Source organism: Anolis carolinensis, unplaced genomic scaffold (genome assembly GCF_035594765.1).
Source record: "Anolis carolinensis isolate JA03-04 unplaced genomic scaffold, rAnoCar3.1.pri scaffold_13, whole genome shotgun sequence".
Classification (NCBI taxonomy): Eukaryota; Metazoa; Chordata; class Lepidosauria; order Squamata; family Dactyloidae; genus Anolis; species Anolis carolinensis.
This window is the reverse complement of record NW_026943824.1, coordinates 12,348,307-12,359,963: the sequence shown is the minus strand read 5'-3', so window position 1 is coordinate 12,359,963 and position 11,657 is coordinate 12,348,307.

The following is an 11,657-nucleotide window of genomic DNA, read 5'->3' as shown; positions in this document are numbered from 1 at the left end:
AGAATGTTGGATAAGCGAATATGTTGGATAATAAGGAGGGATTAAGGAAAAGCCTATTACACATCAAATTAGGTTATGATTTTACAAATTAAGCACCAAAACATCATGTTATACAACAAATTTGACAGAAAAAGTAGTTCAATACGCAGTAATGCTATGTAGTAATTACTGTATTTACGAATTTAGTACCAAAATATCATGATGTATTGAAAACATTGTCTACAAAAATGCGTTGGATAATCCAGAACGTTGGATAAGCGAGTGTTGGATAAGTGAGACTCTACTGTATTTGTGCAGAGATGCGGAAAGAGTGGGAGAAAGTAGAGATATCAGAAAATGGGAATTCCAGACAGGAAACAATCAGGGCAGGCTAACACCTCCCAACAAAGGATTCCCCCAGGCAGGAAGCAGCCAGGCTTTGAAGCTGCAAGGCTATTCTATGCTAATCAAGCTGGCCAATTGCAATATTTGCCTCCAACAGACAAGAGTTCTTTCTCCCACTCTGGACATGATTCCACAGATATATAAACCCCACTTGTCAAGAGTTTCACAACTTCTGAGGATGCCTGCTATAGATGTGGGTGAAGAGAATGCTTCTGGAACACAGCCATGCAATTGCTGAGTCAAAACTTTGTAATCTCATTCTCTCCATAAAAAAACTGTGCGGCGTTGCTTCTCTCTGACTATTTCCGTCTAGAATGAGATTGACAAAGGTTTGACGCAGCAATTGCATCCGCATTGGATCGCAAGGTGTGACCACAGGTTCAGAGCACATCTCATGTTACGATGCAGGCCGATGACTCGCAAAGGAGAAGCTGTTTCCTTGCAAAACGCAAAGGGCTGGAGCACCACTGATCTGTGTCTGCAAAGAAAAACAATGAGTGGGATCACACAGCTCCTATTGCTATTCTTGCAATTGTTTGCATTGTGACCTTTTACGATGACGTTCCACAACAAACGGCTTGTGAGGTCTAGTGGATGCATCCCAGCCTTCCGATGCATAATTCATTTGTCCATTGCACCTGATTAATATTTCAATTAAGGGCCTAAATATGCTAAATATGCCCTCATCTAAGCAGGGTCAGCCCTGGTTAGTCTTTGGGTGGGAGACCGCCAATGAATCCCGAGGCCCTGTTTGAGAGGAAGGCACCGGCCAAAACATATTTGAGGATGCCTTCTAATGTGCTTCTTTCTAATGTGAGGTCTGACCAAAGTGGAATATAGTGGGACTATGCCTTCCCTTTTCGCCGCTCCCTGCAGTCATGCCGGCTACATGACCTTGGAGGTGTCTATGGACAATGCCGGCTCTTTGGCTTAGAAATGGAGATGAGCACCAACCCTCAGAGTCGGACACAATTGGACTTAATGTCAGGGGAAAACCTTTATCTTTACCTATGCCTTCCGTTATCTGGATATTCGGGCTGGAATCGCATTGGACTTTTTAGCTGCTGCATCACACTCTTGGCTCATGTTTATTTATTATTTATTTACAGCATTTATATTCCGCCCTTCTCACCCCGAAGGGCACTCAGGGCGGATCACATTAGACATATAGGCAAACATTCAATGCCTTTTAACATAGAACAAAGACAAACAAACATAGGCTCCGAGCGGGCCTCGAACTCATGACCTCCTGGTCAGAGTGATTCATTGCAGTGATTCATTACAGCTGCTCTCCAGCCTGCACCACAGCCCGAGCCCATGTTCATTTTGGGATCTGCAAATACCCCAAAATTTTCAAGCCTATATGTAAAGAAGTGTGTTTTTATTTTAGTTTACAGATGTCATGTTTAACTGCGTTTTAAAAGTCATGTTTAACTGTGTTTTAAAAGAGTCAGTATTTCAGTTACTCTGCTCTCATGAGTGGTTGCCATGGAGAAGTGGGCGGAGCCAACTGCATTTAGCTGAAGAGAGAGTAGAATTTGGAGGGAAACTCAGTCTGTGGTCAGAGAACCACAGGGAAGGTTGATTTTAGAGTCAGTACCCTTATGAGGTACCGGGAAGACTGATTCTGGTTGAAGGGATCAGGGAGACTCAAATGTTTAATTTTTGAGTCAAGTTTAAAATAAGTTTGGTGACTTATTTTAAGGTGGTCTGTGTCCAGATAAGGAACAGATAGTCTGTGATTGTAATTCACAGGATGACTGCAGGTTAAAGCAGTGGAGAAAGAAGTGGTATTTTAAGGTTATTGCAAATGTTAATCTAAGTGCCTCTAAGTGAGAATTGTAACCATTAAGCTTGTGCCTCAATAAACGTGTTATTGTTCTCTCAAACATCTCAGTCTCTGTCATATATACACACATCAAGAATAAACAAGAAGAAGAAAGAAAAATAAAATTTCATGTCCTTGGAGGTGTCTACAGAGAACGCCGGCTCTTTGGCTTAGAAATGGAGTACGTAGCCAGTGGCTAAATCTTCCAATAGTGGTGGCAAGAATTGATGATCCCCTTGACATTTGGTGGCAGCATTATAAAACCTCTATAATTTGGTGGCAGCTTTTAAATAAAAACATCTTTAATAACTGGTGGCAGCGGATATCTATATATATAAAAGAGTGATGGCATCAAGGCAGCGGACAAAACAACAAAACTACAGGCCCCACAAACTCGCAATTTGACAACACAACCCATCATTCACGGCTCTAGGTTGATACAACAAAAAATAAAATAAAAATAAAGTCCTAATTACAGGGAGAGGAATAATAGTTTTTATCCAATTGCTGCCAGTTTGAAGGCTAAGCTCCGCCCACTTGGTCTCCTAGCAACCTCCTCAGCCCAGGGGACAGGCACAGTTAGGCCTCACTTAGGCCTCTTCCACAGATTATCAGATTTTAACTGGATTATGTGGCAGTGTAGACTCAAGGCTCTTCCACACAGCTATATAACCCATTTAGAATCTTATATTATCTGCTTTGAACTGGATTATCTTGACTCCACACTGCCATATAATCCACTTCAGTGTGCATACTAAACATAAAGACAACCATATAACAGACATTCAATACCACCACTATCTCAACAATTTCTCACCAACACCACCAGACAACGCCACAGCAACGCGTGGCCAGGCACAGCTAGTAAAATATATAATAATTAATTAATAAAAACAACCTCCATCTCCACATCTCTGTAATCGGTGTCAGAGGTGGGACTTTTTATAAAAGATTTCCCCCCCCCCTTCCTGTCATCTTTGCACTATCTTTGTGCATTTCATTTCCGTGATTGTTTTAACAAAGGCAGGGATTGCTTCTGTCTTTTCCGGCTTTAGGTGAAGTATACCATGGGGTGTTGGATCCCCTATTAAGGGCCATCTCCTGTCAAAGCCTGAAGGAACCCTTCCGGGAAGGAGGAAGAGCCATTTCCGCCAACATCAAGGCGAGGCCGGGCGCCCAACCTGTCGGGCGAGAGCAGGAAACGTACGAGATCAAGGTGTGCATTGCAACACGCCTTCGCTGCCGAGTCACGCATTTCGCCCCAAGCTCCTCGGGTTTATCTGAAGTGCGGCTTGTGACCGTGCGTTATTACATGTTGCGTTATGAGATGGCCCGCTTTGCCGCTTCCCTTGATACCAGTCTTGTTATTATTTCCTTTTTAAAGTAATCTACCTCAATGTCCCCAGGTTTGTGCCCTTTGGCAGCAGTCGCGTGAGCCTTTCCAGGAACCAACTCCACTTTCCGGCTAATGTTGTGGCTGTTGTTATTGTTGTTGTTGTATGTTTTAAAGTAATTTCTAAGTTATGGACTTATCTCGGTCAGATTGTCCCAGAGGAGGTTTGCCACTGCCTTCCTGTAAGGCTGAGATAATTCAAATTATTATTATTATTATTATTGACAGAAAGACAGAGTATGACACAGCAAATGAGATAGATATGCTGGATTTCGTATCACAGAATCACAAGTCGAACACTTCCCAAGCGTTTATGACTATGTGATTATCATCATCATCATCATCATCATTCAGGTGGCTTTCACCATGGCCTTCCTCAGAGGCTGAGAGAGTGTGACTCATCTAATAGGGTTCTACAGCCAAGCTGGGATTTGAACCCAGGTCTCCAGTTGGCTCTTAGCTCAAATTATAATAATCATCATCATCCAAGATTTCTTCATATGGGTTATCCAACGTTCTGGATTATCCAACGCATTTTTGTAGTCAATGTTTTCAATACATCGTGATATTTTGGTGCTAAATTTGTAAATACAGTAACTACTACATAGCATTACTGTGTATTGAACTACTTTTTCTGTCAAATTTGTTGTATAACATGATGTTTTGGTGCTTAATTTGTAAAATCATAACCTAATTTGATGTTTAATAGCTTTTCCTTAATCCCTCCTTATTATCCAACATATTCACTTCTCCAACGTTCTGCCGGCCCATTTATGTTTGATAAGTAATATCATCAATGGCTCTCTTGAACAGGGGGTCTTCCCGGACATCCTAAAAGAGGCAAGGGTTCATCCCTTGCTAAAGAAACCTAGCTTGGATCCCATGACCCTTGCCAACTATTGTCCTGTCTCCAACCTCCCTTTCTTGGGTAAGATGATAGAGCGGGCTGTACTGGGACAATTGCAACAATTTCTGGATGATACAGCCGGCCTGGACCCTTTCCAGTCAGGCTTCCGCCCTGGCCATGGGACGGAGACAGTCCTGGTTGCCATTTCAGATGAACTTCGTCGCCAGTCTGATAGCGGCGGATCAGCGCTTATGGTACTTCTCGACCTTACCGCAGCGTTTGACACCGTTGACTACGATCTAATGATTCACCGTCTCGCCATGTCCGGAGTTCGCGGTCAGGCCCTCAATTGGTTCAACTCATATCCCCGAAACCGGAGCCAATGCGTGGAGTATATGGGTCAAGTCTCTGACACATCTCCCCTCCTATGTGGGGTACCCCAAGGTGCCATTCTCTCCCCTCTTCTCTTCAACATCTACGTTAGACCCCTTGCTAGTTTGGTTCGGAGTTTCGGCCTAGACTGCTATCAATATGCGGACGACACCCAACTCCTTCTGCGCCTGGAGCCTGGAGCAACGTCAATGCCAGACAATTTCACCTTCTGTCTGGAGGCTCTGTCGAACTGGCTACGTGCTAGTAGACTGAAGGTGAACCCGGCGAAGACTTGAGATTCTCTGGCATGGCCGCTCGACTGGTCTGACCCACTTGCTTCCCACCTTCGATGGTGCTGCCCTATCTCCTTCGCCCACCGTTAAGAGCCTGGGTGTCGTCTTGGATTAGCAGCTGACAATGGAAGCTCAGGTCGCTGCTGCCAGCAAACAGGCCTTTTTCCACCTACGACAAGCGAGGCAACTGGCACCCTATCTATCTGATGAGGCTCTGGCAACAGTCATCCAGGCCACGGTCACGTCTAGATTGGACTATTGCAACGCCCTGTATGTTGGCCTTCCGATGTCCACGACCCGAAAGCTCCGTATTGTTCAGAATGAGGCAGCCAGGCTACTCACAAGAACACCCATGAAAGGCCACATAACACCAGTGCTGCAGCATCTGCATTGGCTTCCAACTGATTACTGTGGTCTATATAAGATGCTAGTCCTGACTTTTAAAACTCTTTACGGCCAGGGCCCATCGTATCTTAGGGACCGTCTCTCCTTCTCCCATCATCAGAGGTCACAACGACCATCCCAACAAGACTTACTTTATGTACCGGGTCCTAGAGAAGTGCACTTGGAAAGGACCAGATGCAGAGCTTTTTCTATCTCTGCCCCTGCCTTATGGAATGCCTTGCCGCCCTAGATGAGAGCCATGCGTCAGTTGGGGCCTTTTACCCTCGCACTCAAGACCTGGCTCTTTACTAGAGCTTTTAATCTATTTTAATATTTTTAATCAATATTTTTATGTATGTATTTTTATCCTTTACAATTTTATCTTGTAAATCACCTAGAGCATCGTGGATGGAGGGCGATTAATAAGTAATTAAATGATGATGATGATGATGATGATGATGATGAAGTGAGACTCTACTGTATTATTATTATTATTATTGACACAACAACGTTGTATGACACAGTAAACAAGATAGATATGCTGCATTTCATATCACAAAATCACAAGTCGAACACTTCCCAAGCATTTAGGACTGTGTGATGACGATGACAATGATGATGATGATGATGATTAGGATTTCTTCAGATGGTTTTCACCATTGCCTTCCTCAGAGGCTGAGAATGTGTGACTCACCTAATAGGATTCTACAGCCAAGCCGGGATTTGAACCCAGGTCTCCCGTTGACTCTTAGCTCAAATTTATTATTATTATTATATTTTATTATGACATAGCAAACAAGGTAGATATGCTGGATTTCATATCACAAAATCACAAGTCAAACACTTCCCAAGTGTCTAGGACTGTGTGATGTATTTTCGGATGATGCGCCCAGATCCCAGTAGGGTGCCCTTTTGCAGTTGGCAGATCGTAATTTTGTCATTGCCTATTGTTTCCAAATGCCGGCTGATATCTTTTGGCACGGCACCCAATGTGCCGATCACCACCGGGACCACCTGCACTGGTTTCTGCCATAGTCTTTGAAGTTCAATCTTGAGCTCCTGATAGCGGCTGAGTTTTTCCTGTTATTTTTCGTCGACTGTCACCTGGGATGGCGACATCAATGATCCAAACCTTTTTCTTTTCCACAACTGTGATGTCTGGTGTGTTGTGTTCCAAAACTTTGTCAGTCTGGATTCAGAAGTCCCACAGTATCTTTGCGTGCTCATTTTCCAATACTTTTGCAGGTTTGTGATCCCACCAGTTCTTTACTGCTGCGAGGTGGTATAAATTATTATTATTATTATTATTATTATTATTATTATTATTATTATTATTATTATTATGAGCCCCGGTGGTGAAGTGCATTAAAGCACTGAGCTGGAGACCGAAAGGTCCCAGGTTCAAACCCCGGGAGCGGCTTGAGCACCCGCTGTTAGCTCCAGCTCCTGCCAACCTAGCAGTTCGAAAACATGCAAATGTGAGTAGATCAATAGGTACCGCTCTGGCGGGAAGGTAACGGCGCTCCATGCAGTCATGCCAATGGCCACATGACCTTGGAGGTGTCTACGGACAATGCCGGCTCTTCGGCTTAGAAATGGAGATGAGCACCAAACCCCCGAGTCAGACATGACTGGACTTAACGTCAGGTGAAACCTTTACCTTGTATTATTATTATTATTAATAATAATAATAATAATAATAATAATGATGATGACACAAAGACAGAGTATGACACAGCAAATGAGATCTATATGCTGGATTTCGTATCACAGAATCACAAGTCGAACACTTCCCAAGCGTTTATGACTATCTGATTATCATCATCATCATTCAGGTGGCTTTCACCATGGCCTTCCTCAGAGGCTGAGAGAGTGTGACTCATCTAATAGGGTTCTACAGCCAAGCTGGGATTTGAACCCAGGTCTCCAGTTGGCTCTTAGCTCAAATTATAATAACCATCATCATCCAATATTACTTCATACTAGCTGTGCCCGGCCACGCGTTGCTGTGGCGAAGTCTGGTGGTATGGGAAATAAAGTATTGAGGAATTGGTGGTAGTTAAGGTAAAGGGTAAGGGTTTTCCCCTGACATTATGTCCATTATAAATGGGTTATATAGCTGCATAGAAGGGCCTTGAGTCTACACTGCCATATAATCCAGTTAAAATCTGCTAATCTGTATTTTATAGGCAGTGTGGAAGAGTCCTAAGTGAGGCCTAACTCTGCCTGTCCCCTGGGCTGAGTGGGTTGCTAGGAGAGCAAGTGGGTGGAGCTTAGCCTTCTAACTGGCAGCAATTGGATAAAAACAATTATTCCTCTCCCTCTAATCAGGACTTTATTTTTCTTTTCTTTTTGTTGTATCAACCTAGAGGCGTGGATGATGGGTTGTGTTGTCAAATTTCGAAGTTGGGGGGCCTGTAGTTTTGTTGTTTTGTCGGTCGCCAGGATTCCATCACTCTTTTATATATATAGATGAGTTCTGCCATTGGCTCCTTCTGAAGCTGAGTGTGTGTGACTCACCCAATAGGGTTCCATTGCTAAACTGGGATTCAAAAGCAGGCCTCCCACTTACTCTTAGTTCAGTGCTCAAACTTGGATTGTTGTTGTCGTTGCCATCATCCTGCTTTTATCTCAACTGGGATGCCAAACCCCCGCTCCTGGCTCTCAAGATTGCTTTCCTGAGGTTGAAATACTTGGAAAGCCACTTCTCGAATTCAGGAACGGAAGCATCCTTAAGGCATTTTACAAAAGCAACTTTGGTTCAGAATTCCCCCAGCCATTTGGTCATGTTGGGTTAGTTGTTTTTCCAGAGGAAGGAGTTGACGCTCAGAAAAAGCAACTCAAGAGTTTTATTATTCAGGTCAAGTCCCTTGCGGAGTTCTAATGCAGAAGGAGGCCACTTTCTCAAGGGCCACTGTTTCCTTGGAGCATTAAGTATCGTTTAATTAAGCGCATTGATCTCTAATGATGACAGACATCAAGTTGTAAATTAATTGGTTAAGCAACACGCTGTTGATGGACTGACTGATGAAGAGTGCCGATGATGGACCTCACAATGGGACTTTCCTTGGCATAGACACTAGGTATCACATTGGCTTTTTTAGCTGCCGCATCACACTGTTGGCTCATCCTCAGCTAGTGGTCCACTAACACTCCTAGATCAGTTTCATATATATGTGTGTGTGTGTGTGTGTGTGTATACAGTAGAGTCTCACTTATCCAACACTCGCTTATCCAAAGTTCTGGATTATCCAATGCATTTTTGTAGTCAATGTTTTCAATGCATTGTGATATTTTGGTGCTAAATCCGTAAATACAGTAATTACTACATAGCATTAATGTGGAATGAACTACTTTTTCTGTTAAATTTGTTGTATAACATGATGTTTTTGGTGCTTAATTTGTAAAATCATAACCTAATTTGATGCGTAATAGGCTTCTCCTTAATCTCTCCTTATTATCCAACATATTCTCTTATCCAATGTTCTGCCGGCCCGTTTATGTTGGATAAGTGAGACTCTACTGTATATATATTTCAAGCCATACCCAATATTATTTAGCCTATAGCCTAGAATCGCATTGGCCTTTTTCACTGCTTCATCACACTCTTGACTCATCCTCAGCTAGTGGTGCATTACGACTCCTAGATCCCATTCATGCCTATCTATCTATCTATCTATCTATCTATCTATCTATCTATCTATCTATCTATCTATCTATCTATCCATCCATCCATCCATCCATCCATCCATCCCTCATCGAGCCACAGCCCATATTACTTCCCTCAATCTAGACACTAGACTGCTAGAATCGCATTTGCCTTTTTTGCTGCCGTATCACACTGTTGGCTCATCCTCAGCTAGTGGTCCACTAAGACTCCTAGGTCCCTTTCATGCCTATCTATCTGTCTAATCTGCCTTTCTATTATATCCATTCATCTATCCATCATCAAAACACAGCCTATATTACTCCCCTCCATCTAGACACTAGACTCCTAGAATCGCATTGGCCTTTTTCGCTGCTGCATCACACTGTTGGCTCATCCTCAGCTTGTGGCCTCTTAAGATTGCTGTGTTTTAACTTGTGTTTTACTAATGATTGTGACTTTATTTTATGTCTTTTTAATTTTCATTTGCGCGTTTTTTCGGTATTTGATATTATTGTATGTTCGTTTGTATTTGTAAGCCGCCCCGAGTCCCCCTGGGGAGATGGAGGCGGGGTATAAAAATAAAATTATATTATTATTATTATTATTATTATTATTATTATTATTATTATTATTATTATTAGATTCCTAGATTCCTTACACATGCTTTGAAGCCAGGTATCTCCCATCCTATATCTGTATATTTCGTTTATTTCTGCTTTACATTTCTCCTTTACATATAGCCAACCGGTTCTCTAATCTGTTATAAGGATCACTGTGGATCCCGACCCGATCCATATGGGGTATCCCTCCTATCTGCACTGTGAGTGACGCCTTCTATCCCCTCGTCCAGATCACAGATAAAGACGTGGCACATGTCAAATGAGGCCTGTGTGGAAAGGCAACAGGTGTGACCGAGTTTTAATACAAACCTCCTAGTAATAAACAGGACATTCTGCATTTCACACCTGTAATAAACTGGGGATCCCACCCACCGGCCAGATCAGGACCAGATTTAGGGCGTGTTGGGGAAAAAAAAGTTTTATATAGATGCTCCGAGAGACGGAAATTGAGAAGGAGCAGTTTGTTGCTTTCTGGAAGGCCCGAAGGCAAGGCTGTTATGGCCAGAAGAGGTTATCTGAGGCTGAGACAGTGCAACCCGCCCAAGGGCACTTATTAGGTTTCATGGCCAAAGGGGAGGATTCAAACCCTGTACTCTAGAGCCTTCATCTAACATTCAAAACATTGCAGCACCTTTGCCAGGCAAGCGATTCGAGTGCTGGAAGATGACTTTTGGAGATCTGGGTTGCATTCTCGCACAGAAACTGTAATAATGAATCATTGCAACCATTGTTTTGGATGCAGTTAGGAGAAGCCACTACAATCATGTATCATTGCAACTATCATTTTGGATACAGTCAGGTGAAGCCACTGCAATTGTGTATCATTGCAACCATTGCTTCAGATGCAGTAAGAGAAGATATTGGATTCTGTATCATCACTGCAACCATTGCCAAAATCCTGGCCTGCTTCAGATGCATAAAGGAGGTAAACAAGGGTTGTGTCTGTTAAATCACAGTAATATTGTGCATATATATCCAACAAAATATTAATACACAGCAGTGTAGTATTTCTAAAATAGATATTACAGGATTAAATTCTCACAAAATGTGTACATATAGCAAAACAGTTTTGGCCTTTTGGCATATCTATTGTTTTTTGTCTGTTGATATTTATGTAGGAACGAGAATATAGAGTCTCTGCAACCTAATTGTCCTTAAAAAAAACCTGAAGAAGGGCTCGACCCGAAACAAAGAAAAAAAACCTGGGACTCCTTGTCGTGCATCCTTTAAGGACACAACAAATATTTCTAATATCAGAGACTTCTCTCATTTCTACTTACCAACCTCCTCTTCATATGCAGGAAAGCAAAAGAAGACAACTACTTGCAGCATACTACGCAATAGACATGTCCAAAAAATCGTTTTGAATCGTATATCGGAATTATTTCGGATTGTTCTCGCTTTTTGGTACGCATTCCGAGACATTGTCTCACAGCACAACCAGTAATGTAATTCGAACCATTGTTGGCCCATTCTCTAATTGTCTCTTAATATTTCGTTAATTCCCCCCCAAAATTTTTTTTAAAATATATTTTAAAAAATATTTAAAAACATTTTTTGTTTCTGCAACCTACCTTGAATGGGAGCTTAGCGCAGCCTAACATGGCTGCCGCTCCCCGGCCAATCAGAAGCTTCCACGATGGACGCAAAGGTGGGGGCTAACATCCTCTGTGTCCACATGGAAGATTGCCATACAAGCCCGGTGTGTAGCGATTGCGCATGCGCGTCCGCCATTTTAGAAACATTTAGAATCATTACGAATTTTCATAAATATCCAAAATTTTTGGGTGAAAAAATCGGAAATACTTTCTATATCGAAGCGCCAGCACCCCCTACTTTAGAAATGAGAATTGAAACATTTTTTTCATCGATCGGACATGCCTACTA